Source organism: Chiloscyllium plagiosum, unplaced genomic scaffold (genome assembly GCF_037043375.1).
Source record: "Chiloscyllium plagiosum isolate Xiang-an unplaced genomic scaffold, Cpla_swu_hap1 HiC_scaffold_9, whole genome shotgun sequence".
NCBI classification, from domain to species: Eukaryota; Metazoa; Chordata; class Chondrichthyes; order Orectolobiformes; family Hemiscylliidae; genus Chiloscyllium; species Chiloscyllium plagiosum.
The window spans coordinates 15,300,247-15,326,209 of NW_028270147.1; the positions used below are offsets into that span (position 1 = coordinate 15,300,247).

General features: G+C 42.8%; 1 pseudogene; it reads left to right on the forward strand.

The window, feature by feature from the left end:
* LOC122554706 (calcium-activated chloride channel regulator 1-like) overlaps positions 1-23,399 on the forward strand; it is a 43,908-nt pseudogene extending 20,509 nt beyond the window's left edge.
* Positions 23,400-25,963: the final 2,564 nt, after the last annotated feature.

The following is a 25,963-nucleotide window of genomic DNA, read 5'->3' on the forward strand; positions in this document are numbered from 1 at the left end:
ATAGTTACAGGTGAGGTGCCTGAAGACTGGAGGTTGGCTAATGTGGTGCCACTGTTTAAGAAGGGTAGTAAGGGCAAGCTAGGGAATTATAGACTGGTGAGCCTGCGGTGGGCAAATTGTTGGAAGGAATCCTGAGGGACAGGATGTACATGTATTTGAAAAGGCAAGGACTGATTAGGGATAGTCAACATGGCTTGTGGGAAATCATGTCTCACAAACTTGATTGAGTTTTTTGAAGAAGTAACAAAGAAGATTGAGGAGGGCAGAGCGGTAGATATGATCTATATGGGTTTCAGTAAGGCGTTCGACAAGCTTCCCCATGGGAGACGGATTAGCAAGGTTAGGTTTCACGGAATACGGGGAAAACTAGCCATTCGGATACAGAACTGACTCAAACGTAGAAGACAGAGGGTGGTCTTGGAGGGTAGTTTTACAAACTGGAGGCCTGTGATCAGTGGAGTGCCACAAGAATCGGTGCTGGGCCCTCTACTTTTTGTCATTTACATAAATGATTTGGATGCGAGCATAAGAGGTACAGTTAGTAAGTTTGCAGATTACGCCAAAATTGGAGGTGTAGTGGACAGCGAAGAGGGTTACCTCAAATTACAACAGGATCTGGACCAAATGGGCCAATGGGCAGAGAAGTGGCAGATGGAGTTTAATTCAGATACATACAAGGTGCTGCATTTTGGGAAAGCAAATCTTAGCAGGATGTATAAACTTAATGGTAAGGGTCTGAGGAGTGTTGCTGAACAAAGAGACCTTGGAGTGCAGTTTCATAGCTCCTTGAAAGTATAGTCACAGGTAGATAGGATAGTGAAGACGACGTTTGGTATGCTTTCCTTTATTGGTCAGAGTATTGAGTACAGGAGTTGGGAGGTCATGTTGCAATTGTACAGGACATTGGTTAGGCCACTGTTGGAGTATTGCATGCATTTCTGGTCTCCTTCCTATTGAAAAGATGTTGTCAAACTTGAAAGGGTTCATAAAAAATTTACAAGGATGTTGCCAGGGTTGGAGGATTTGAGCAATAGGGAGAGGCTGAACAGGCTGAGGCTGTTTTCCCTGGAGCGTTGGAGACTGAGGGGTGACCGTATAGAGGTTTACAAAATTATGAGGGGCATGGATAGGGTGAATAGGCAAAGTCTTTTCCCTGGGGTCGGGGAGTCCAGAACTAGAGGGCATAGGTTCAGGGTGAGAGGGGAAAGATATAAAAGAGACCTCAGTGGCAACCTTTTCACGCAGAGAGTGATACATATATGGAATGAGCTGCCAGAGGAAGTGGTGGAGGTTGGTACAGTTGCAACATTTAAGAGGCATTTGGATGGGTATATGAATAAGAAGGGTTTGGAGGGATATGGGCCGGGAGCTAGCAGGTGGGACGAGATTGGGTTGGGATATCTAGTCAGCATGGACGGGTTGGACCGAAGGGTCTGTTTCCATGCTGTACATCTCTGTGACTCTATGACTCGTGGTGTTGGATTCCTTAAGATTACCATTGACCCTCAACTAAACGGGATGAGCAAGTAAATAAAAACAGCAAATGTTGGAGAGACTCAGCAGGTCAGGCAGCAACTGAGGAGAGAAATGGAGTTAATGCTTCAATCCAATGTGGCTCTTCTACAGAACCGATTAAGTCACATACATTCCGGATGATCTTGTTCAAGACCGGATAATCTCAGAATACTTCTGTTGAACTTGCAGTGACCTGAAACATTAACTTCATTTCTTGCTCCAGATTTTCATGATTTTCAGATTTTTTATCAGATTTCTTGCATCTGTGATGTTTTGCTCTTGTTGGGTAGTCTCACACTTTGAATCCCCAAAGCCTCTCTATCTCTGACAAGGCACAAGTCAAAACCATGGTGGGCTGCTTCCTATATGACCGCAACAACAAGTAGCTCAATACTATCAAACACGAAGAACTCCACTTAGTCAGCTCCAACAGCCACTTTAAAGATTCACTTGCCCCATTATTGACACATAGTGACTGGATTGTGTACCAGTTGCAGGATGCATTGTATCTGTCACTAAGGCTTCTTCAACAGGACCTTAAACTTCAGCAAAAGAAGCAGATGGATGGTGTTGTGCCCAAGACTGGGGAGTGGACTGCCTCTGTCCAGTGCCATCACTCCATTGTTCCCAACACAAATATATTTACTTTACACAGTTACCAACATAGCCAATGATGCTTTATCTATATTTTCAAATTAGAATATAAAAGATCCATTAAATAAGCATCTCTAGTCAGGAATAAAATTATTGATTTACTATAAAACAAAACTTACTCAAGAAAGATGCAAACACAAAAGTGGAAGTTTCAAATTTTATATCTTCGAAATAACCATACATATGTCAATTTAGAAAGAAACAAAATTCTCGACAGAGATATGGAATGAGGATATGAAGAATAACGATAAGGCTTTCATCCAGCTTCCTGGCACATGGATATCGAAGATAGACAGTCACCACAGGGATCCTTACAGATGTCGTTTATTCTGTAATCACCAAGAAGTATTGTTCAAAAGGTATTCAAGGAGAACAGTTCATACAGTGTTTGGCTATTACACTGGTCCCTCAAAAGAGCTTTCTTTGAAAAGCAGCCGATAACCATCTCAGTAACTGAATTCCAAACAATATTGACAGCCATAAACCAAGGCATGTGATTTGCAATAAACCATGTGACTTCCAAGAAGTGTCTTTAAATAATAGTCCAATTTATCATTTAGTGACTCTTTTAAGAAAAAGGTCCAGGTGTCTTCCGAGAGTTTACAAACAAATGACTGTCTGCAATTCTTTCAACACAAATCCTCAAAAATACTATTCATAATAAAGGATCTTCATAACAATAGCAGCACATCCACCTCCAGGTTCTCCTTAAAGTCCAACACTAATCCCAACTTTGAAAATTCTCATTAATCTTTCATTATCACTGAAATCCCCTAACGTGACAAAGAGTGCAGACAATTGACACTGCTTTGACTCAAGAAGAAGGTGAATCACCATGTCACTGTTAATTAGATCCTGCCAGAGATATCTATACTGTAATAATTAATATAAAAATAAAGTGAAGTCTCCATAGTCCTCCCAGGCCAAGGTTGCTCTCCCATTGGATTGAGGCAACGTGTGATGCCTTACCCAGACAGACACCACAGCTCAGGTGAGAGTAAAGGTTGACAAGGACAGTCCTTCATGGAAATATCAACCAGTGCAGGAATCGAACATTATCGCTATCACCTCTGTGTCATAAATCTGCTGTCCAGCCAACTGAAATCTTTGTACTGGCAGCAGTGCTCTGGGAGAGTTTCACTTTGATGGAGACCTGCAATTTCATAAAATCCTGACAGTGTGGAAAGACACCGTTCAGCCCATCGAGTTTGCCATCAACCTTCCACAGAGAATTCCATCCTATACCGGTAACCTCATTTGCCATGGTCAATCCACCCAGCCTGTGCATCTTTGGACAATGGGAGGACACCAGAGCATCCAGAGGAAACCCGTGCAGACACGGGGAGAGCATGCAAACTTCACACAGTCGTTACCCAAGGCTGAAATTGAACCCAGGTCCCTTGTGTATGAGGCAGCAATGCTAACCACTGAGTCACCTTACCATCCCCTCAATTCCTGAACATCACTTTCCCCATTTTACTGCAGATTGAAGGTGTCTCCTCTTCATTGGAAGACAGCAGTGACCTGCATTTTGAGATTGATGATTATGCACAGTTTGGTGTCTTTCCCTTATCGGATGCCATTGATTGGGGAAGAGCAGGATGCAAACATAAAACATCAAAACATTTAACAGTTCTGTCCTTTTCTTATTTAAGACACATATCCTTGATTGTTGATAGCATCATAATAAGTTTTAAACACTGAGGGTAGTTGTAAACTTATATCGTGTATTCCTTCTCGTCAGACACCTGACTGGCGAAGGGCAGGATGCAAACATGGAACATTGAAGTATTCAACAGTTTTGTCCTTTTCTTGTTAAAAACTCATTATGATGTTATCAACAAATTAGTGATAAGTTTTAAACACTGAGGGTAGTTGTAAACTTACATTGTGGATTCCTTCTTGTCAGACATCTGTGTGATATCCAAGAGATTAAATGCAATATCAATCCTGTGGTCTTCACAATGGGTGGGTGACTGTCTCCAACAGTATTCTTCCTGGGTATGGGAGGTAAAAATAATCCAAACCCACCCCAATCTATCTGCAGCCCCTTTAACCTGTTGCATCTTTTTTTTTAAAAACATCCAGGTGACTGAATTCTGTGACGATAAGACTCACAATCCTGACACACCGAACATGCAAAACAAAATGTGCAACTTCAGGAGCACTTGGGACATAATCAGAGAGTCGGAGGATTTCAGAAACAATCCCTCACCCTACAGTGGTTCAGTGATACCGACCTTTACACTGCTACAGGCCAAACACCGTGTGCTGTGCTTAGCCCTTGATGTTTCTGGGAGCATGACATTGGTAAGGTCAATAGTAAAGTTTATTTCACAGAAGGTATTAACTTAGATACAGGTTGATGCTCTTGTGTGGCTTCGCACAGCAAGCTAGAAGAGGTCAGAAGCTGGATATTCTGAAACTAGTAGCTCATCTCCTTATTCCCAGATCCTCGCTGTCATCTACAAAGCACATATCAGGAGTTTGACAGAACACTCTGCATTTTAGAGCAGGCATTGATATAGTGGTAATGTCAGGGTGGCAATATAAAGATTCCTGATGAAGGGCTTATCCTCCTGCTCCTCGGATGCTGACTGACCTGCTGTGCTTTTGCAGTACCACATTCTCGACGCTGATCTCCAGCATCTGCAGTCCTCACTTTCTCCTGGTAATGTAGACAGCCATGCTAATGCTCTGGAGACATGGGTTCAAGGGGGAGATGATGGCATAGCTCCAGTATCGTTCAGAAACTCAGCTAATGTTGTGGGGACCTGGTTTCGAATCCTGTCATGGCAGATAGTGGAATCTGAATTCAATAAAAACATTTGGAATTAAGGATCTACTGATGACCATGAAGCCATTGTCAATTGGTGAAAAATCCCATCTGGTTCACTAATATCCTTCAAGAAAGAAATTTGTCATCCTCACCTCGGCTGGCCGCCATGTGGATCCAGACTCACAGCAATGTGATTGACTCTCATTTTAAATGGCCAAAAAAGCCATTCCTTTGTATCAATCGCATTCCAATTGTGCACTGACCTCTGCATCAAACTTGCCCCTTAGGTCTCTTTTATATTTTTCCTCTCTCACCCTAAACCTATGCCCTCTAGTTCTGGACTCCCCGACCCCAGGGAAAAGACATTGTCTATTTATCCTATCCATGCCCCTCATGATTTTATAAACCTCTATGAGGTCGCCCCTCAGCCTCCGATGCTCCAGGGAAAACAGCCCCAGCCTGTTCAGCCTCTCCCAATAGGTCAAGTCCTCCAACCCTGGCAACATCCTTGAAAATCTTTTCTGAACCTTTCAAACTTCATAACATCCTTCTAATCAGAAGCAGACCAGAATTGCGTGCAATATTCCAAAAGTGGCCAAATCAATGTTTTCTACACCTGCAACATGACCTCCAAACTCCTGTACTCAATACTCTGACCAATAAAGGAAAGCATAGCAAATGCTTTCTTCACTATCCTATCTATCTGCAACTCTACTTTCGAGGAACTATGAACCTGCACGCCAAGGTCTCTTTGTTCAGCAACACTCCTCAGGACCTTACCATTAAGTGTATAAGTCCTGTTCTGATTTGCTTTTTCAAAATGCAACACCTCGCATTTATCTGAATTAAACTCCATCTGCCACTTCTCAGCCCATTGGCCCATCTGTTCAAGATCCCATTGTACTCTGAGGTAACCTTCTTCGCTGTCCACTACACCTCCAATTTTGGTTTCATCTAACTATCCTAACTATACCTCTATGTTCACATCCAAATCATCTATATAAATGATGAAAAGTAGAGGACCCAGCACCGATCCTTGTGGCACTCCACTGGTCACAGGCCTCCAGACTGAAAAGCAACCGTCCACATCCACCCTCTGTCTTCTAAGTTCGAGACAGTTCTGTATCCAAATGGTTAGTTCTCCCTGTATTCCATGAGATCTAACCTTGCTAATCAGTCTCCCATGGGGAACCTTGACGAACGCCTTACTGAAGTCCATATAGATCACATCTACTGCTCTGCCCTCATCAATCCTCTTTGTTACATCTTCAAAAAACTCAATCAAGTTTGTGAGATATGATTTCCCACACACAAAGCCATGCTGACTCTTCCTAATAAATCCTGTCTCTCAGGGTTCCCTCCAACAACTTGCCCACCACCGATGTCTATAGTTCCTTGGCTTGTCCTTACTACCTTTCTTAAACAGTGGCACCACATTAGCCAACCTCCAGCCTTTTGGCACCTCACCTGTGACTGTCGATGATACAAATATCTGAGCAAAGAGCCCAGCAATCACTTCCTTTGCTTCACTGATTAGGACCTAGGCTACACCAGATTAGATCCTGGGGATTTATCCACTTTTATGCATTTCAAGACATCCAGCACCTCCTCCTCTGTAATATGGACATTTATCAAGATGTCACCATCTATTTCCCTACATTCTATATCTTCCATATCCTTCTTTACAGTAAACACTGATTATGGTAAGGTCCTGGGGAGTGTCGCTGAACAAAAGTCTTTGCAGTGCAGGTTCACAGTTCCTTGAAAGTGGAGTCTTAGCTAGATAGGATAATAAGAAGGCATTTAGTATGCTTCCCTTTATTGGTCAGAGCATTGAGTATAGGAGTTGGGAGGTCATGTTGCAGCTGTACAGGCCATTGGTTAGGCCACTTTTGGAATATTGCACGCAATTCTGGTCTCCCTCCGATAGGAAGAATGTTTTGAAACTTGAAATGGTTCAGAAAAGATTTACAAGGATGCTGCCAGGGTTGGAGAGTTTGAGCTATAGGGAAAGGCTGAATAGGCTGGGGTTGTTTTCCCTGGAACATCAGAGTCTGAGATGTGACCTTACAGAGGTTTATAAAATCATGAGGGGCATGGATAAGGTAAATAGACAAGGTATTTTCCCTGGATTGGAGGAGTTCAGAACTAGGCAGCATAAGTTTAGTGTGAGAGGGAAAAGATTTAAGAAGGATCTAAGTGGCAACTTTTTCACACAGAGTATGGTGTGTGTATGGAATGAGCTGACGGAAGAAATGGTAGAGGCTGGTGCAATTACAATATTTAAGAGGCCTGGATAGGTACATGAATAGGTACATGAATAGGAAGGGTTTAGAGGGATAAGGGTCAAGTGCTTGCAAATGGGACTCGATTAATTTCGAAAATCTGGTTGGCATGGATGAGTTGGACCAAAGGGTCTGTTTCCATGCAGTGCATCTCCATGACTGTCCTGCCTCAGCTACTGTATTGATACTCCTCCATGTTGAACAAACATTTGAGGAAGTACTGAGGAAGGCAAGGACACAAAATGTACTTTGGGCGAGGCATTTCAATGTCCACCATCAAGGAGGGCTCAGCAGCAGTGCTACTGATCGAACTGGTAAGGTCCTAAAGACCAAGCTACCAGACTGGATCTGCAGCAGGCGGTGAGGGAATCAATGTACCTGACCTCATCCTTACCAATCTGCTGTCTGCAGATGCACCTGTCCATGACAGTATCAGTAAGAGCGACCACTGCACAATCCTTGTGGAGATGAAGTCCCACCTTCACATTGAGAACACCCTCCATTGTGTTGTGCACTGTGCTACATGAGACAGACTTTAAATAGATCGAACAACTCAAGACTTGGCATCCATGAGGCACTGTGGGCCATCAGCTGGAGCAGAATTGTCTTCAGCACAACTCAACCTCATGGCCCAGCATATCCCCCACTGAACGATTACTATCAAGCCAGGGAATAAATCCCGTTTCAATGGAGAATGCAGAAGCAACAGAAGGCATATCTGAACATGAGGAGTCTACCTGGTGAAAGTACCAAACAGGATTACTTGTAATTCAAACAGCACAAGTGATCCCACAATCAATGGATCAAAGCTCTGCAGTCCTGCCACATCCAGTCATGAATGGTGGTGGTCGATTCAACAATTAAATGGAGGAGGATGCTCCACAAATATCCCCATCCTCAATGATGGAAGAATCCAACACAGTGTGAAAGATAAGGCTGAAGCATTTGCAGCAACCTTCAGCTACAAATACCAAGTTCCATCTGGATCTCCTCCAGTGGTCCCTGGCATCATAGATGCCAGTCTTCAGCTAGTTTGATTCATTCAGCTGTGATCATCAACAAAAAGAGACAATTTAAATTGGTACCATCATTGAAACACCCACTATCAATATCCTGCTGGTTACCACTGACCAGAGCCTCAACTGGACTCACCATATAAACACAGTGGTTACAAAAGCAGGTCAGATGCTTGGAACACTGCGGTAACTCACCTCCTGACCCCTGAGATCCTGTCCAGCACATACAAGGCACAAGACAGGAGTGTGATGGAATGCTCCCCACTTGCCTAGGGGGGTTCAACTCCGACAACACTCAAGCAACTTGACACCATCAAGGACAAAGCAGCTCATTTGATTGGCATTACCTCCACAACAACCACTCCCTCCACCACCATCGCTCAGTAGTAGCAGTGCGTACTATCCATAAGATGCGCTGCAGAAATTCACCAAATATCCTCAGGTAGAACCTTTCAAACCCATGACCACTTCCTTCTAGAAGGACAAGGGCAGCAAAGACATGGGAACATTCAAGTTCCCCTCCAAATCATTGACCATTCTGACTTGGAAACATATCCGCATCCCTTCACTATTGCTAGGTAAAAGAAATGTCTGAAATTCCTTCCCTAAAGGCATTGTGGGTCAAGCCACAGCATGTGGACAGCAGTGGTTCAAGAAGATAGCTCATCATCACCTTCTCACTGGTAACTACAGATGGGCAGTAGATGCTGGCCAGTTGGACAAAAGACAATCATTGTTGTAAATAACCAATTAATGACCTTTCGGGAAGGAAATCTGCCAACGTTATCTGACGTACATGTAACTCCAGTCTCAGAGACTGTAGTTGACTTTAACTACCCTTAAAATGCCCAGAAAGTCATTCAGTTCAAAGGCAATTAGAGATGGGCAATAAATACTGCTGTTGCCAATAACACCCACATCCCACGTATAAAAAGGAAACATTTGCTTGAATTAATGCAGCCAAAACAATCAGAAAAAATCTTGAAACTATCTCGGGCATAGCAGCCTGCTTAATACTAACTTTAATTTTTTATCAATATTATTTTTAATGCAATTTGTAAATAAATCGACTGAAAGGCAGTGAGCTGCAAATTACATTTTTTTTTAATTCAACAGGAGAATTGTATTAACAGACTCCGACAAGCAGCCGAGATATTCTTACTTCAGATCATTGAAGCAAAATCACTTTTAACAATACTGCAACTATTCAATCACATTTGAAAGTGATTGATAATGAAGGTGTGAGGAATCAACTTGTCCAATTGCTACCTACAACAGCTAATGGAGGGAAAAATATCTGCGCAGGAGTCCAGACTGGTTTTCAGATAGAAACTGAAATGCTTCAGCAAACTTTAGTAACTCATTTAATTTTCAGTTTACCCATGTTGACAATAATTTAACGGCTTTGCAGGTACTTGGTGATGACCACGGTCCTACAAATGGTGATGAAGTTGTTTTGCTGACTGATGGGGAGGACAGTGGGATAAGCAGTTGTTTCTCGGAGGTGGAACAAAGTGGTGCAGTAATCCACACGATAGCATTAGGACCGAATGCAGCCACAGAGCTGGAACAGATGTCAACACTGACAGGTAATAAGAACACACAGAATTTCTCATGAATTCTTGGGAGACAAACACAACTTCAAGCCTTTTTGTTTCAAGTTCTGCTCCCAACTTTTATTGTGGCGGAAGTGTTAATAGGTTTAAAATAAACTGGGTGGGCCCTCAGTGAAAATACTGGACAAAGGAATTTCAGTTGAGAACATTCCAATTACTAGGCAGACTCCGACAGGAAGTTGGTGGGACTTTACTCCTGGCATTGTCCATAAGTAGAGCTAACAGGAAGTTAGCCAAGTCAATTTATTTATTTAAAGTGATGTCACACAACTTTGATGTACAATAGAAGCCATTGACATGTCCATATTTCTAGTCAGTCAGAGTTGATTCTCCAAGCTAACTGTTAATATTGCAGGTAATGGGAACATAATGGCTACCACTGCCATTTTAATTCTTCTTCCCTCAACTATACATTGCTCCTGCTAATCAGACAGGATTAAAATCAATGTTAACATGTTCAATAGTTTTATTCCAAACAATTTGGGCAGTTACTGTCACATTGCAGAAATCTCTGATGCCTCCTTCTTCATTTCGGTCTCAATTGGCATTGCCCATTGACCATGTATTTGATCCATGTTTATAACTTTCTTACCCTCTCCATTCTCTAGGGGGTCGACAGTTTGCAGCCACTGATAAAGTCAATTCAGTCAATTCAGGTCTGTTTTTCCTCAGATAATGACTTTCAAATTATCCTTTCATTAACTTAACATTAGATTCAATAGATCCATTTCTTTGGTCCCAGCTTGAAAGTTTTGGAACAAAGGTTGAAGATGATACTTGGTTAAATGGAACAGTTGTCATCGATAAGACCATTGGGAACGACACATTTTTTGTTATTTCATGGCGGAAGCAGACACCAGAAATGTTTGTATATGACCCCAGTGGAAATGTGTACAACAACAGTGACTTTAAGATTGATAGTACAACACGTACGGCCCGTCTGAACATTCCTGACACTGCACTGGTACGGATCAAAATGTCTCCTTCAATTCTTCATGTTCTGCAGTGTACATTGTATCATTGTTAATCATGTTTTCCAGCAGAGTCATTGGACAGCAGCATGTTTACTCTCAACCATCCTCTATTTTGACAATTATACAGTGCAGTCTTTCACATGATCTCTGCCTTTAGCCAGTTGAGTACACAGCACACATGGAGTGAAACAAAATGGCTATGTTACAATTTGAAATGTATCACTTCTTCCAATGCATTGGTGAGGACATGGGCATTAGGGTCATTCAATGCCATTGAGAGCCTTGGGAACCCATGGAGGCATCATAAGCGAGGGTAATCCTGAGTTCACCTCAATATTGCTGACACACTTTCAAGTAAAGAGTATCAAACACTCTAAAGTGCCAGAGAGTATGCTCAAGACAGAGATTTGTAGATTTCCAGATATTGAAGACATTAAGAGATATAGAGATAGTGCAGATCAATGGCATTGAGGTAGAAGATCATCCATGATCTGGTCAAATGACAGGGTAGGATTGATGTTCTTATTTCTATTCTTATGTCTTCTGTTGCCGAGTGTACACAGTTTGATCAATGGTGCTTCAATGTCATATAAGAAAGACAAGTCAGTCCCTTAAATGACTTCTGTTATTCAGTGAGACCATGGCTGATTTGTCTCTCAAATCAATGTACTCAGTTTGGTTCTATACCCCTTGATATATTTGCCTTTCAATATTCATTGTTCTCAGGTGTTGAAAATTTATTTAAGTAGCAAATCAAAATTCTAAATTTCAATTAGTTCTTGTGTGTTTCCTCACTTCAACCTCTACAACTGTTCCCTCATCTTGTCTGGATGCTCCCAATGGAGGCAATAAAATTCTCTGATTACCATAAACACTCTGATTAAATCACCCTAAATTGTCTATAGTTATAGCAAAACCATCTCAGTTCATTAAAAACATTTCCTCCTTATTTAATCCTCATCACAGCAGGACCATTACAAAGAATCTGTGCAATATATAAAATATATAAAAATTGTCATTGCTGGGAAACCCAAATGGTTTGGCAGCATCTGTGGAGGAAGAAATAGAGTCCAATGCCCCTTCTTCAGAACCTATTCCATCTTTCCTGGTATGAGAAAGTGATACTGCAGATGCAGTATTCCCAGAGCTTTACACCGCTGGGATCATAACATCCACACCATGTATTCCAGCCCCTCGAAATGAAGGCTAACATTCTTGTAGCTGTCCATTAGTACAATGTGATCCATCTAGATCATTCCCACAACTACTATTCTCACAACTATTTGAATCTTTTCTTGCTGGCGATGGAGTGAATTATCTCATACTTCCCTGCACTGAACTCCCTCCATGATGGTTTTCATTATTCACTTATTGAACTTCTGTTCCTTTCTGCTCCCTATTCACTGTGCTAAGCAATTCAGTGTTGATCATGGTGGGTGCCATGTCCATTTGTTTTTCTCTCCCCCAATAAGTGACACTGAGGGCAGTTGTAAAAAGTTTCCCAGTACCTAAGCTCATACCAACAAAGAAGGCACAAACCAGCAAGAAAATCTGGGACTTACCTGGACTGCATTGAACAACTGCAGGATACAGTACAGCAACTCAACGAGACCATGGCTACACCTCCATCCAAATCCAAGAGCTCTGCCATTTAGAATGACCAAGGCAGCAGGAACTCCTTCAGTTGCAAGTTCCCTTTCAAGTCAATGCCATTCTGATTTGGAACTGTTCCATTATTTCTTGATGAACGCTGGGTCAAAATCCTGGTACTTTCTTGACGTAGCAACACTCCCCTAGCTAGAGCACAACAGTTCAAACCACTTTCTCAAGGACACTTGGGAATGGGCAATGAGCAGATATTCTCCAGGTGAATTTAGAGAAAGCATTCAGGTGTTGCAGAAGCTCTCACCTATCCAGCTGTTGAAAATAAATATTTTTATTCCAGACAGGTACTTGGAATTATGCCATCCTGAATCCTGGCATTGAACAGGTTGTAAGTATTGTAATGACATCCCGAGCAGCAGATGAAAAAGTTCCCTCGGTCACGGTCGATGTGCACATCAGTGAAAAGGATTTGGTTGGTGTTAGGCCAATTTACGCAGAAGTCAGTCAGAGATTCTCACCCGTCCTGTTTGCAAACGTGACGGTTATTATCGAACTACCAACTGGCCCAACAATTGAACAGGAACTTTCTGAAGATGGCCTGGGTGAGACTGATGATGTGACTCGATAAAGTGAAATGTATATTCAGTGTCTGTTATGCACATATATCTAATTATAACCTCCAGAACATAAAATATATCACAATTAAGCCTGATGGACCTGTTGACTGTTCGGACACTCAAAGTAGTGCTCGCAGGGAATATGGGCTTTGACTACATTGACTCTGGACCCCATGAGTTCTCATGGCTTCAGATCAAACATGGGCAAAGAATCCTTTACTACATACTACCTCTCCACCCACTACCCCACCCATGCACACAGCCAACACCCCCACCCACATCTCCCTGCCCCTCATGCCCCCCCATTCGACTGATAATTCAGTGCTACCCTATATTGAACAACACTTGACACCATTCATGCCAAAGCAGCCAGCTTGATTGGCATCACATCTACAAACATCCACTTCCTGTCACCCAGTAGCAGCAGTGTGTACTATCCAGAAGATGCATTGCAGAAATTCACCTGAGATCCTGAGAGAGCACCTTCCAAACTCACAACCACTTTCATCTCGAAGGATAGAGGCAGTTGAAACATGGCAACACAATTATCGGCAAGTTCCACTCCAAGCCACTCAACATCCTCACTTGGAAATATGTCGTCATTCCTTCACTGTCATGGGTTAAAATCCTGGAATTCCCTCCCTAAAGGCATTGTGTGCCTATTTACAGTACATGGACTACAGCAATTCAAGAAGGCAGCTCACCATCATCTTCTCAATAGCACCTAGGGACAGGCAATAAATGCTGGCCCAGTCAGTGACACCCACATCCCATGAGTGAATACATTAAAGAAAACCTTCAGATTCAGACAATAGGCATTAACCTTCTTGGCTACCTGCTCCTACTCCAGTCTGAGGATGGGTCTTGAGGATCTCATGGCCCCATTCCCTCAAGATCCATGATGTCTCTCCTCCTCTGCACCTCCACCACAGAAGGCTGGCTTCAGCACCTTTTCCCCACTCAGTACACTCTTAAACGCAGTGGCAGTCAGCAGTGCAGGGTACACATAGTTCCCACTATGTACATCAGATGGCAGGATAAGATTAATGTGTTTCCTATCTACACCAGGCTTGGATTGAGCAGCTCATGAACCATAAACACAGTGCCTGAGAATCAGCGCAAAACCAATTTTTAACTCCCAAAGTTGCATTTGTATTAATAAATTATGTTAAACAAAGATATTTTGCATTTATAACAATTCACAAAACAATTAAAGTGATTGGGATTTGAACTTAGAATTCCCAGATCAATTTGACTTTGCACTTGTCATCAGTGATATCAGTGCCAATCCAAATACTGTGCAATTATTCCATGCTTCACTCAGTCTGCAGCTACTTACCCTTTCCTTGCCTTTAGGTGCTGACATTGTCAAAAATGATGGTATTTACACAAAGTATTTCCACAAGTATTCTGGATATGGAGGATACAGCTTTAAAGTACGTGTGCAGGGAAAGGAAGGGAAGGCAAAGGCAGCGATCCGAACAGGAGGACATTCCTTTTACATACCGGGATACACAGAAAATGGTAAACAATATTTGGCATCCGCAGTATCAGAAATGAAATAACTGAAGAATCGTCCGGTGAGGCTTTGAGGGTGGAGCTAAGAAATAAGTAGGGAGTGGTGACATTACTGTAGTAGTACTATAGGCCCCCAAATAGTCAATGGGAATTAGAGGAACAAATATGCGGGAAGACTGGGGAGACTCGCAGGAGAAATAGGCTTGTCATAGTAGGGGATTTTAATCTTCCCAACCTAGACTGGGACTGCCATTACATTAAGAGCTTAGATGGGCTGGAATTTGTTAAGTGTGTTCAGGAAAGTGCATTTCCTATGGCAGTATATGGAGGGTCCTACTCAGAAGGGGCAAAAGTCGACCTATTCTTGGGAAATAGGGCAGGACAGGTGACTGAGGTGACAGTGGGGGAGCACTTTGGGACCAGTGACCATAGTTCTATTAATTTTAAAATAGTGATGGAGGGGGACAAAACTGGTCGACAGTTTCAAGATCTAAATGAGAGCAAGGCAAATTTTGATGGAATTAGACAGGAGCTTGCAGGGGTTGGTTGAAGTAGTTTGTTTCCAGGCAAAGGGATCTCCGGGATGTGGGAGGCCTTTAAAACTGAGATAGCTAGACTTCAAAGTCTACACATTCATGGAAGGGTGAAAGGCAAGATTGAAAGGAATAGGGAACCCTGGATGACAAGAAATATTGAGACTTTGACCAGAAAAAAGGACTTATGGCTCAGGTACAGGCAGCTGGGATCAAGGGAGTCTCTGGAGGTAAATAGGGGATCCAGGAGTTTACTGAAGAAGGTAATGAGGAGGGCAAAAAGAGGGCATGAGATAGTCTTGGCTGAGAAAATTTAAGGTGAATCCAAAGATGTTATTCAAGCATATTAAAAGAAAGAATAACTAGAGAGAGAATCGGGCCCCTCAAAGACCAAAGTAGACATGTATGTATAGACATGTATTGACAAAACCCTAGCCAGAGAAACAATAGCCAACCTGCTGAACAGACATAACAGACAACAGGACGTTGAACCCATCAACAAAGACGGCATACTTAAACTACTGGATTTGTTCCTCACAACACACTTCACATTCAACAACCAGATATACGAACAAATCAATGGGACACCCATGGGCTCACCGATCTCGGGACTCATAGCAGAAGCAGTAATGCAAAGGTTAGAACAAACAGTCTTACCACAAATTCAACCCAAACTCTGGGTCAGATACGTTGATGACACCTTTGTAATCATTAAAAACACAGAAATAGAGAATACACACTGGATCATCAACTCCACACTCACAGGAATCCGATTCACGAGAGAGGAAGAAAAGGACAACCAACTCCCATTCCTAGACGTGAGGGTACAGAGAACACCAAAAGGAGAATTCACCACTAAGGTATACAGGAAAGCCACACACACAGACCAAGTCCTGAACTATGAAAGCAACCACCTCAATACACACAAACGAAGTTGCATCAAGACACTGTTCAAAAGGGCCACAACACACTGCAGCACACCAGAACTGCAAAAAGAGGAAGAGGAACACCTATACAAGGTATTCGCAAAAAACGGATATCCTCGCAATTTCATCAACAGATGCCTAAGGGAGAGACAACAGAACGAGGACATGCCGCAACCCAAAGGACTAGCCACACTACCATACATCAAGAACATCTCTGAAATGACAGCCAGACTACTGCGACAACTAGGACTTATAACAGCACACAAACCAACAGCCACCCTCAGACAACAACTCACCAAAACTAAGGACCCGATACCCAGCATGAGCAAAACTAACAGTGTACAAAATCCCATGCAAGGACTGCACAAAACACTACATAGGACAAACAGGAAGACAGCTAACGATCCGCATCCACGAACATCAACTAGCCACGAAACGACACGACCAGCTATCCCTCGTAGCCACACACACAGACGACAAGCAACATGAATTTGACTGGGACAACACTACCATTATAGGGCAAGCGAAACAAAGAACAGCCAGGGAATTCCTAGAATCTTGGCACTCATTCGCAAACTCCATCAACAAACGCATAGACCTGGACCCAATATACCGGCCACTACAGCGGACAGCTGAAACTGACAACCGGAAGCGGCAGGGACAGGCCACTATAAATGCCAGAGGAAACACCACAGAAGCGCTTCACAGGAGGCTCCCAAGCACTGAGGATGTCACCTAGACAGGGGACGAAATGTTTGCAACAAAAACTTCCAGCTCGGCAAACAGAACCACAGCATGTATGTATAGAACCTGAGGAGATGGGCGAAGTCCTCAATGAATATTTCTCCTCTGTGTTTATCATGGAGAAAGCCATAAAGACTTGGGAACTTGGGGAAGTTAGTGGTCATATCCTGGGGACAGCTCATACCATAGTAGAGGAGGGGTTGGATGGATTAGAATGTATGAAAGTGAATAAATCTCCTGGTCCTGACCAGATATATCCAAGAACATTGCAAGAGGCTGGAGAAGAAATTGCAGGGACCCTGTCAGATAATTAGCCACGGGCAAGGTCCCAGAAGACTGGAGGGTAGCGAATGTTGTGCCTTTATTAAAGAAGGGTTGCAAAGCAAAATATGGGAACTATAGAACAGTAAGCTTAACATCGGCATGGTGGCACAGTGGTTAGCACTGCTGCCTCACAGCGCCAGGGACCTGAGTCCAATTCCCGCCTCGGGCAACTGTCTGTGTGGAGTTTGCACATTCTCCCTGTGCCTGCTTGGGTTTCCTCTGGGTGCTCCAGTTTCTTCCCATAGTCCAAAGATGTGCAGGTTAGGTGAATCGGCCATGCTAAATTGTCCGTAGTGTTAGGTGCATTAGTCAGGGGTGAATGTAGGGGAATGGGTCTGGGTGGGTTGCTCTTCGGAAGGTCGGTGTGGACCTGTTGGGCCGAAAGGCCTGTTTCCACACTGTAGTGTATCTAATCTAATCTAATCTGTGGTAGGTAAGTTACTTGAGAAGATTCTGTGAGATAAGATATACCTGCATTTGCAAAGACAGGGTTTGATTCATCAGCATGGCTTGGTGTGTGGGAGATCATAGTTGAAATTTTATTGCTGGAACAGCACAGCAGGTCAGGCAGCATCCAGGGAACAGGAGATTCGACGTTTCGGGCACAGGCCCTTCTTCAGGCCCTTCTTCAAAGTTTCAACTTTGATCTCCAGCATCTGCAGACCTCACTTTCTCCTCGTGTGGGAGATCATGCCTCACAAATTTGTTACAGTTCTTTGATGAGGTTACCAAGAAGGTTGGTGAGGGCAGGGTGGTAGACATAGTCTATATGGATTTCAGTAAGGCCTTTGAAAAGGTTCCACACGGTAGGCTGCTCTGAAAGGATAGATCGTATAGAATCCAGGGGGAACTGGCAAATTAGATACGTATCTGTCTTAATGGTAGGAAGCAGAGAGTTATAGTGAAAGGGTGCTTGTCAGACTGGAGGCCTGTGATTAGTCGAGTGCCTCAGGGGTTGGTGAGGGCCCCATTGCTGCTTGCTATCTATATCAGTGATTTGGATGAGAATGCCCAAGGAATGATCAGTAAGTTTGCAGATGACTCTAAAAGGGGAAGTATCTTGTACAGTGAGGAAGGGTAACAGATACTGCAGCAGGACGTTGATCATCGGGGGAAGTGTGCCAAGAGGTGTCAAATGGAGTTCAATGTGGATAAGTGTGAGGTCTTGCATTTTAGTAAGTCAAATCAAGTTAGGGGTTTCATGCTTAATTGTAAGTCATTAAGGGGTGTAGTGGAACAGAGGGACCTTGGAGATCAGGCGCACATTCTCTGAAATTGGAGTCACAGGTAGACAAGGTGGTGAAGAAGTCTTTTGGCACACTGGCCTTCATCGGTCAGGGCACTGAATATAGACATTGGGAAATTGCAGCTGTACAGGACACTGGTGAGGCCGCACTTGGAGTATGGTGTTCAATTTTGGTCACCTTGCTACGAACTGGATAGAGTGCAGAAGAAGTTTACAAGGATGTTGCCAGGACTCAATGGTCTGAGTTATAGAGAGAGGTTGGATAAGTAAGGACTTTTTTCTTTAGAGTGTAGGAGATTGAGAGGGAATCTTATAGAAGTGTGTAAAATCATGAGAGGCACGGTTAGTGTGAATGCACTCAGCCTTTTATCCAGGGTTGGGGAATCGAGGACTAGAGGGCATCAGTTTATGTTTAGAGGTGATGAATATAAGAGAACCTGAGGGGCAAAGCTTTTACTCAGAGGGTGGTAAGTCTATGGAATAAGCTGCCAGCAGAAGTGGTTGAGGCAGGTGCATTAACAACATTTAAAAGGCATTGGGACAAATACATGGATAGAAAAGGTTCAGAAGAATGTGGGACAAGTGCAGGGTTGATGTGGATGGACATTTTGGTTGTCATGGACCGGTTTGGGCCAAAGGGCCTGTCTTTGTGCTGTAGGACTCAATGACTCTCATGTACAGGGATGCCTTGACAATGGTACATGGTTTTATGGTGTGGTAAACCACTGAGTTGTGAGCTCTCCATATCCTTTGGGTGCTATCTGATTTGCTTCCTACTGCGCTGGAATGGTACTTCACATGATGCCTAAACCTTTGTAGCATTCATTGCAGAAGATTCTCCCAGCCTTTACAGTCCATGAAAAGCTAAATAATGGTGTTGGGCAATGGGGGATGGGAAATGTAAACACGAATGAGTTTACTGACCCCTTCCTTACTGTGATAAAAGATTGCATTGTACTGTTGCATGTCGTTCTTCACAGTGTTTTAACACAATGGTCAAAATCTTGTGCCTTCCTTCCACCACCTTCTCTCCTCCAGCCTGGTAAATCCATGGCAGGATGGCATTTCAATGGTGCCCTTGATGTTCACTCAAGGGTAATGTCCCACCACCATTGGTGTTCAACAGAAAGGTGGGCAGAATACCCACTAAGTGGGGAAGCCACCATGCAAACCTTCAAAGGTTTACTTGCAGGCATCTGGGGATAGGCCCTCTTTCAAAGTCACTCGGTGCCTGAACAAGGGGCTAAATGTTAAGAAGGGGGTAGTCTGCTGACTGCCAATCTTTCTCCACTTTCTGCCAACTTTCCTCACCCAGTTACCGTCCTTCCTCCTTTTCCACCATCATTCACCTTTCTTCCTGGGTTCATTGTTTATTCAAAGCCTCGTTTATGTGTCATACCGGCAACAGCCACCACCTAGGTCCTGGCACTGCTGAATCAAGAGGAGCAACTCCGCTCTGATTGGCTGGCAGCTTCATGCTCACACTCTTCCCACCCCTCTCAGGGTCCTTCATCCTGGACCAAGGATGGCTTGGTAAATGCCCAATTTGAGCAAGATACACTGAGTATTCTTGAAAAGATGTGGCACTGGGGTCACGCATGCTGATACCCATAGTTGAGATCACTGTTGCCTCCTCAAATTCCCATCAGTAACTCCAACTCAATGTAAAATAATTTTTTAATGCCGTCTAGTTTATTCCGTTTGATAATTATGTGTTGGCCCTTGGACATGCATCATTGTAAGCTCTTTATACATTACAGTTTAAAATTAAAACTAACTGACCTAACCCTAGCTTTATTTTAGCTGATGGGCCCATGAGACAAGTCAGATCCCAGAATGAAATCTGGCTTCATTGTTTTTTGCTTTGGTTTAGCTGACTGCCTTAAATCCATTGTCAATGTAATTCCAGGCACATTCAGGGTTATCCAGCAATTGTTGTCCAATCTCAAAGGGTTGAGCAAGAAGTGAAGCTATCTGTTTTCCTTTCTTACTGTGCAGTAATAACACGAATGGTGTTCACCAACAAATACATACTGACATCAAACCAAAAACACAGTGTCTGATATTAGATGTGAGTTTGCTATTGGACTACATTTGCTAGATAAGCTGGAGTGTGCGGAATTATGCAAATAACCGGTTTAAGGTAGTCCATCAGGCTCGCAGTGTGGACTGGAAGTTCCATGTAATAACACACCACGCCCTTGACAGACAGAAATTACATGTACACGCCTTGTTCCTACTGCAACTCAACAAGTAGGTGACAGCCGGTCATTGGTTAATTTCTCAGGGTCTGACCAATTAGAAACAAACCATTTGGTTAAAAATTTAACAGAGCTGGCTGTTTGCTGTCAATCAATATTAATGAGTATATTTTCATGGCAATGCCTCTAACAATCAGAGACCACTTGCTAACCAACTGGCACTCTCCCCTGATAGAGTCATAGAGCCATAGAGATGTACAGCATGGAAACAGACCCTTCGGCCAATCCGTCCATGCTGATCAGATATCCCAACCAAACTAGTCCCACCTGCCAGCACCCGGCCCATATCCCTCCAAATGCTTCCTATTCATATACCCATCCAGATGTCTTTTAAATGTTGCAATTGTACCAGCCTCCACCACTTCGTCTGGCAGCTCATTCCATACACGTCCCACCCTCTGTATGAAAAAGTTGCCCCTTAGGTCTCTTTTATATCTTTCCCTTCTCACCCTAAACCTATGCCCTCTAGTTCTGGACTCTGCAACCCCAAAGAAAAGACTTTGTCTATTTATCCTATCTGATGTGGTATAAATATTGAAATCCCTTGATTTTGTATTCTTGTGCCAGATACAAGATGAGAAACAGAAGAACAATGAACAATACAGCACAGGTCCAGGCCCTTCTGTCCTCCAAGCCTGCACTGACACATCTCACCCTTACATGCTAAAACTGTTGTCATTTACAAGATCCATATTCCTCTCTTCCCTTCCTATTTATGTATTCGTCCAGGCACTTCTTAAATGCTGCTACTGTGTCTGCTTCCACCACCTCCCCTGGCAGTGCATTCCAGGCACTCACCACCCTTTGTGTGAAAAACTTGCCTCACACATCTCCCACCCCCCGCACCTTGAACCTTTGTGCCCTAAAAATTGACCCCTCTACTCTGGGAAAAAGCCTCAAACTTTCACTCTCTCCATGCCATTCACAATCTAATAAACTTCTATAAGGCACCCCCCAATCTTCTGCATTCCAGTGAAAACAAACACAGTCTATCCAACCTTTCTTCATTGCTAAAATCCTTCATCTCAGACAACATCCTGGTAAACATTTTCTGTTTGCTCTCAAAAGCATCCACATCCTTCTGGTAATGTGGTGACCAGAACTGTACACAATTTTCCAAGGGCAGCCTGATTAAAGTTCTATAAAGCTGGAGCATAACTTCCCTATCCTTATATTCAATCTGCCTTTTTTTTCGCATTACCCAAGTTCTGTACAACTTAGAATATATTATATTTATTATATTATTATATAAATTACACATCTTTCATTCCAGTATCTTATGTGTTCATATTTGTTTATAGGTTCTCAAACAACACAATCCACCTAAACTTTTGCTGTATTATAAAAAACTTTTCCTCGTGCTACATTTGCCCCACAGAACCATCCATGATGTTCATATGTTTGTTCTTTTCACAAGGATGTAGTCACACCTGGTCAAACCAGCAAAACCTTACTAGAACAAAGAACAAAGAAAGTTTACAGCCCTAGAACAGGTCCTTCAGCTCTCCAAGCCTGAGCCGATCCAAATCCACTGCCTAAACCTTTCGCTCAATTCCTAAGCATCTATATCCCTCTGCTCTCCACCTACTCATGCATCTGTCCAGACGCATCTTAAATGAATCTACCGTGCCTGCTTCTACAACCTCTGCTGGCAACACGTTCTAGGCATCTACCACCATCTGTGTAAAGTACTATCTGCATGTATCCCCCTTAAACTTTTCACTCTTTCCTTGACCGCGTGACCTCTCGTTATTGAATCCCTCACCGTGGGAAAAAGCTTATCTCTATCCACCCTGCCTATACCCTTCATGATCTTGTAGAATTATAGAATCCCTTATAACAACTACTTGTCTTTTTGATCCCCCCTCTTGAATGGCCACTGCCAAAATATATACCTGAAGGTAAGTTTTTATATTTAAAAATTACCTTCCCATCAGGCCTCTGGTTCTGGCTGTCGCTCCCTCCACTCCAACTGCCACCAAAATGCGCTGAAGCATGGGTTGCTCTGCTCTCCTGCCACAAACCAAGGCGCCCCTGTTTACCTCAGGTTCCACCCTTTACCTCGGTTTAGAAAGTCACCATTGTTCAGTTTAGATGTGAACACATTAATTTCTTTTCTCTCTTCTTTCATTTCTCCTTTTGATAGCGTCCCGCTATGAGGTGAGAATGGGTGACCACCTCCTCCAGCTACGGGACAACTTCACAGCAGCTGCCCTGGTTAACCTCACCAACTTGAATCCACGTCCATTTGGCTCAAGGGAAACATTCACATTTGTTCCCAAAAACACGGAACTGCAAAACAGGACAACGCTCTACTTCGCTCTCTGCGCCTACGATAAACAGGAACAGTCATCTGAAATGTCTAATGTGGCCAAGGTTTATGTCTTTGTACCTGCACCTCTGGTTGAGCACCCAAAAGGCAGTAGTGTATGGAAGGTGATTTGGATTGCGATTGTTGTTGCAATTCTGGTGTGTTTGATCATTGGGATTGTCAATTACCTGGTTCAGAAAAAATGCATAAGTAGAACTTTTGCACTAGTTTAACATCCTTGCTGGAGGAATGAGTAGGTAGCATGCAATTAATTGGTCTAATTATTCAAACACTCAATCAGATTACACTGTATATTGTAAAGATTTTGTACTGAGGGATTGTAGTCCATGAATGTCCATGGTATATCTCCAATATTCATGCTATTTTACAGGGATTTCACAGCTTTTCTACCAATGTTGTAGTGCACCTTTCCTCATTGTTTCTTGCTTAGCTGATTGACTGTCCAGTCGGTGAGATGGTGAGCAAATGTGTCAGGGAAGAAAAGAGAAGAACAGCAATAAAGGGATTCTGACTGGCTGAGCCAGAAAGTGAAATTTAGCATCACTGATGACCTGACAGCAAAGGTGGAGCTATTGTGGATGAGTTAGGAATTTGGCAATGATAGGAGTCCTATAGCAGTGGAATAATTATGTTTAGTGCTACAGATGGGGAGAGATGTGGGAGAATTTCTCCCTTTTCTCATCTCTTGGCTGATTGCAACTTAAGATATACCGTGTTTCATCACTTTGTAATTTCAAAGCACATGCACGGAACCTTGTTAGATTAAATCAAAAGAACTGATGACAATTTATTTCTCACATGATCTGAACTGTAATCATAACACACCCAACCTTACACACACTCACACGTGTGACAATGCTGTCACTTTAGGAGGTTATTTTTTTCTGTTTTTGTTTTGAAACGAGCTTGTAAGGTAAAGGTACCAAATTTGCTACTGAAGACCAAGTAAACAGTTTGGGAGGCCTTGGTGTTTTTCTTAAAAAAACAGCTTGAATGGGTGTGGCCAGCTCTCACAGATCCAGGTGTCTGGAATTCGGGTTTGTCAGTAACATCAGAAGATATTGGGGTGTCAAAAGAGTTGGAAGCTTCAGTGAATGTCTCTTGGCTGCTACTCTCTCTCAATCTTCTCTTGATATTTTTTCCTCCTGGATTAGAGAAATGGATGTGAGAATTTGGCTGAAATTTCTTTTTGCTAAGGGGTATATTTATGAGATGTTATTATATTGGAACAATTAATTAGTAATAGTTACTGTATCTGTTATTCTGATAAGTTTCCAAAACAGTTGTTATTCTAAATTCCTCTTTCTTTGGCTGTATTTTAACTACAGTGTTATATAATTGCTTCATGTCGAGTAGTTTGACCAGTTGTTTTGCATTTGAGGCACTTTACATTTGCTTCTACAATAAGAAAACATTAGAATCTAGTTTACCTACTTAAAATATTTTTGAGGGAGTCTGGTCTGACGTATTGTAAACTGGGGACTCTTGCATCGATCGAAATCTAGAATTCCCAAGGCATTTTACAATTGCCTTCATAAGAAGAAAATGTTAGGGACTAGTCTTCCTTCTTAAAATATTCCTAAGGGTGTCTGGTATGGTCCAGACCACACGCACACACAAAACATAAACGCATGGGAAACGATAATTTCTAAAACGATAACATGCACTTTGATGACTAAATAGGTCAAAGAAACAGACCTTTCTGCTACCCTTACAGTTCATTTTTTTAACACTGTACGTCAACCAAAGGCTGTTGTCAGGCAGAAGTAATGAAAATCAAAAAACTCTCAGTGCCACCGAGTCTTGAATCCTCCCTCACACTGCTTCAAAAAGTAACACGGTATTGCGCAACTCAAAAAATATGCAGCACTTAATATTGATTTACAAAACGTTCCTGGTATTTCAGTTCTAGTAGTTCAATTTATCTTTAATTCCACACAACATAGAAGCACAATTAGCTGCTCAGCCCTCTGAGTCTGCTCCACCATTCAATACGGTCACAGCCAATCTGATAATTCACAACTCCACTTTTCTGCCTTTTTCCCCACAACCCTCGGTTAAAAATTTATCTCAGCCTTGATTATGATTAGTGACCCAGCCTCAACAGCCCTCTGGGGTCAAGAATTACATGACTCACTACCCTCAGAGAAGAAATCCTTCCTTATGTCTGCCTTAAATGTGCAGCCCTCTATTCTGACATTATGCCATCTGGTCCGAGACTCTCCCACAAGGGGAAAGAACCTCTCTGCATCTATCATGTCACATCTCCTGAGAAGCTTGTGTGTTTCAACAAGGTCACCTCATTCTTCTCTGGTGTAATGATACAAGTCCAATCTACTCAATCACTTCTCATGAGACAGGCCCTCCACAACAGGATCAATCTCCGATCCTTCTCTCAACTCTCTTTAATGCCAATACATCTTTCATTAGATATGGGGCCCAAAACTGTTCACATTATTCCAGCCATGGTCCACTTAGTGCCTTGCATAGTTCTAGTGAAACTTTCCTACTTTTGTACTCATTTCCGTTGAAATAAAGGTCAATGTTCTATTTGTGTCCCCTTTACCTTCTCAACTTGGATGTGAGCCTTTTGTGCTTCATGGATGAAGACTTCAAATCCCTCTGTTCTGAGACTTTCTGCAGTCTTTCTTCATTTTAATAACATTTAACTCCACTATCCTTCCTGCCAAAGTGCATAACTTCACATTTTCCTACTTTATATGCTCAGTTTTTGTCCATTCATGTAACCTGACTGTGTCACTCTGCAGACTCTGTCATACCCACCACTCACCTTCCCACCTATACTTTTGTGTCAGTCACAAACTGGGTGGTAGTACATTCACCTTCCTCATCCAGATCATCAATATCTATTGTGAATCATTGTGGCAACAACATGGACTCTTGTAGCACACCACTCATTACAGGTTGCCAACCTGAAAATGTACCCCTGATGCCAACTCCATCTTTTCAAGCAAACCCTCTATCCATGCCAATGTACTATCTCCAACACCATGGGCT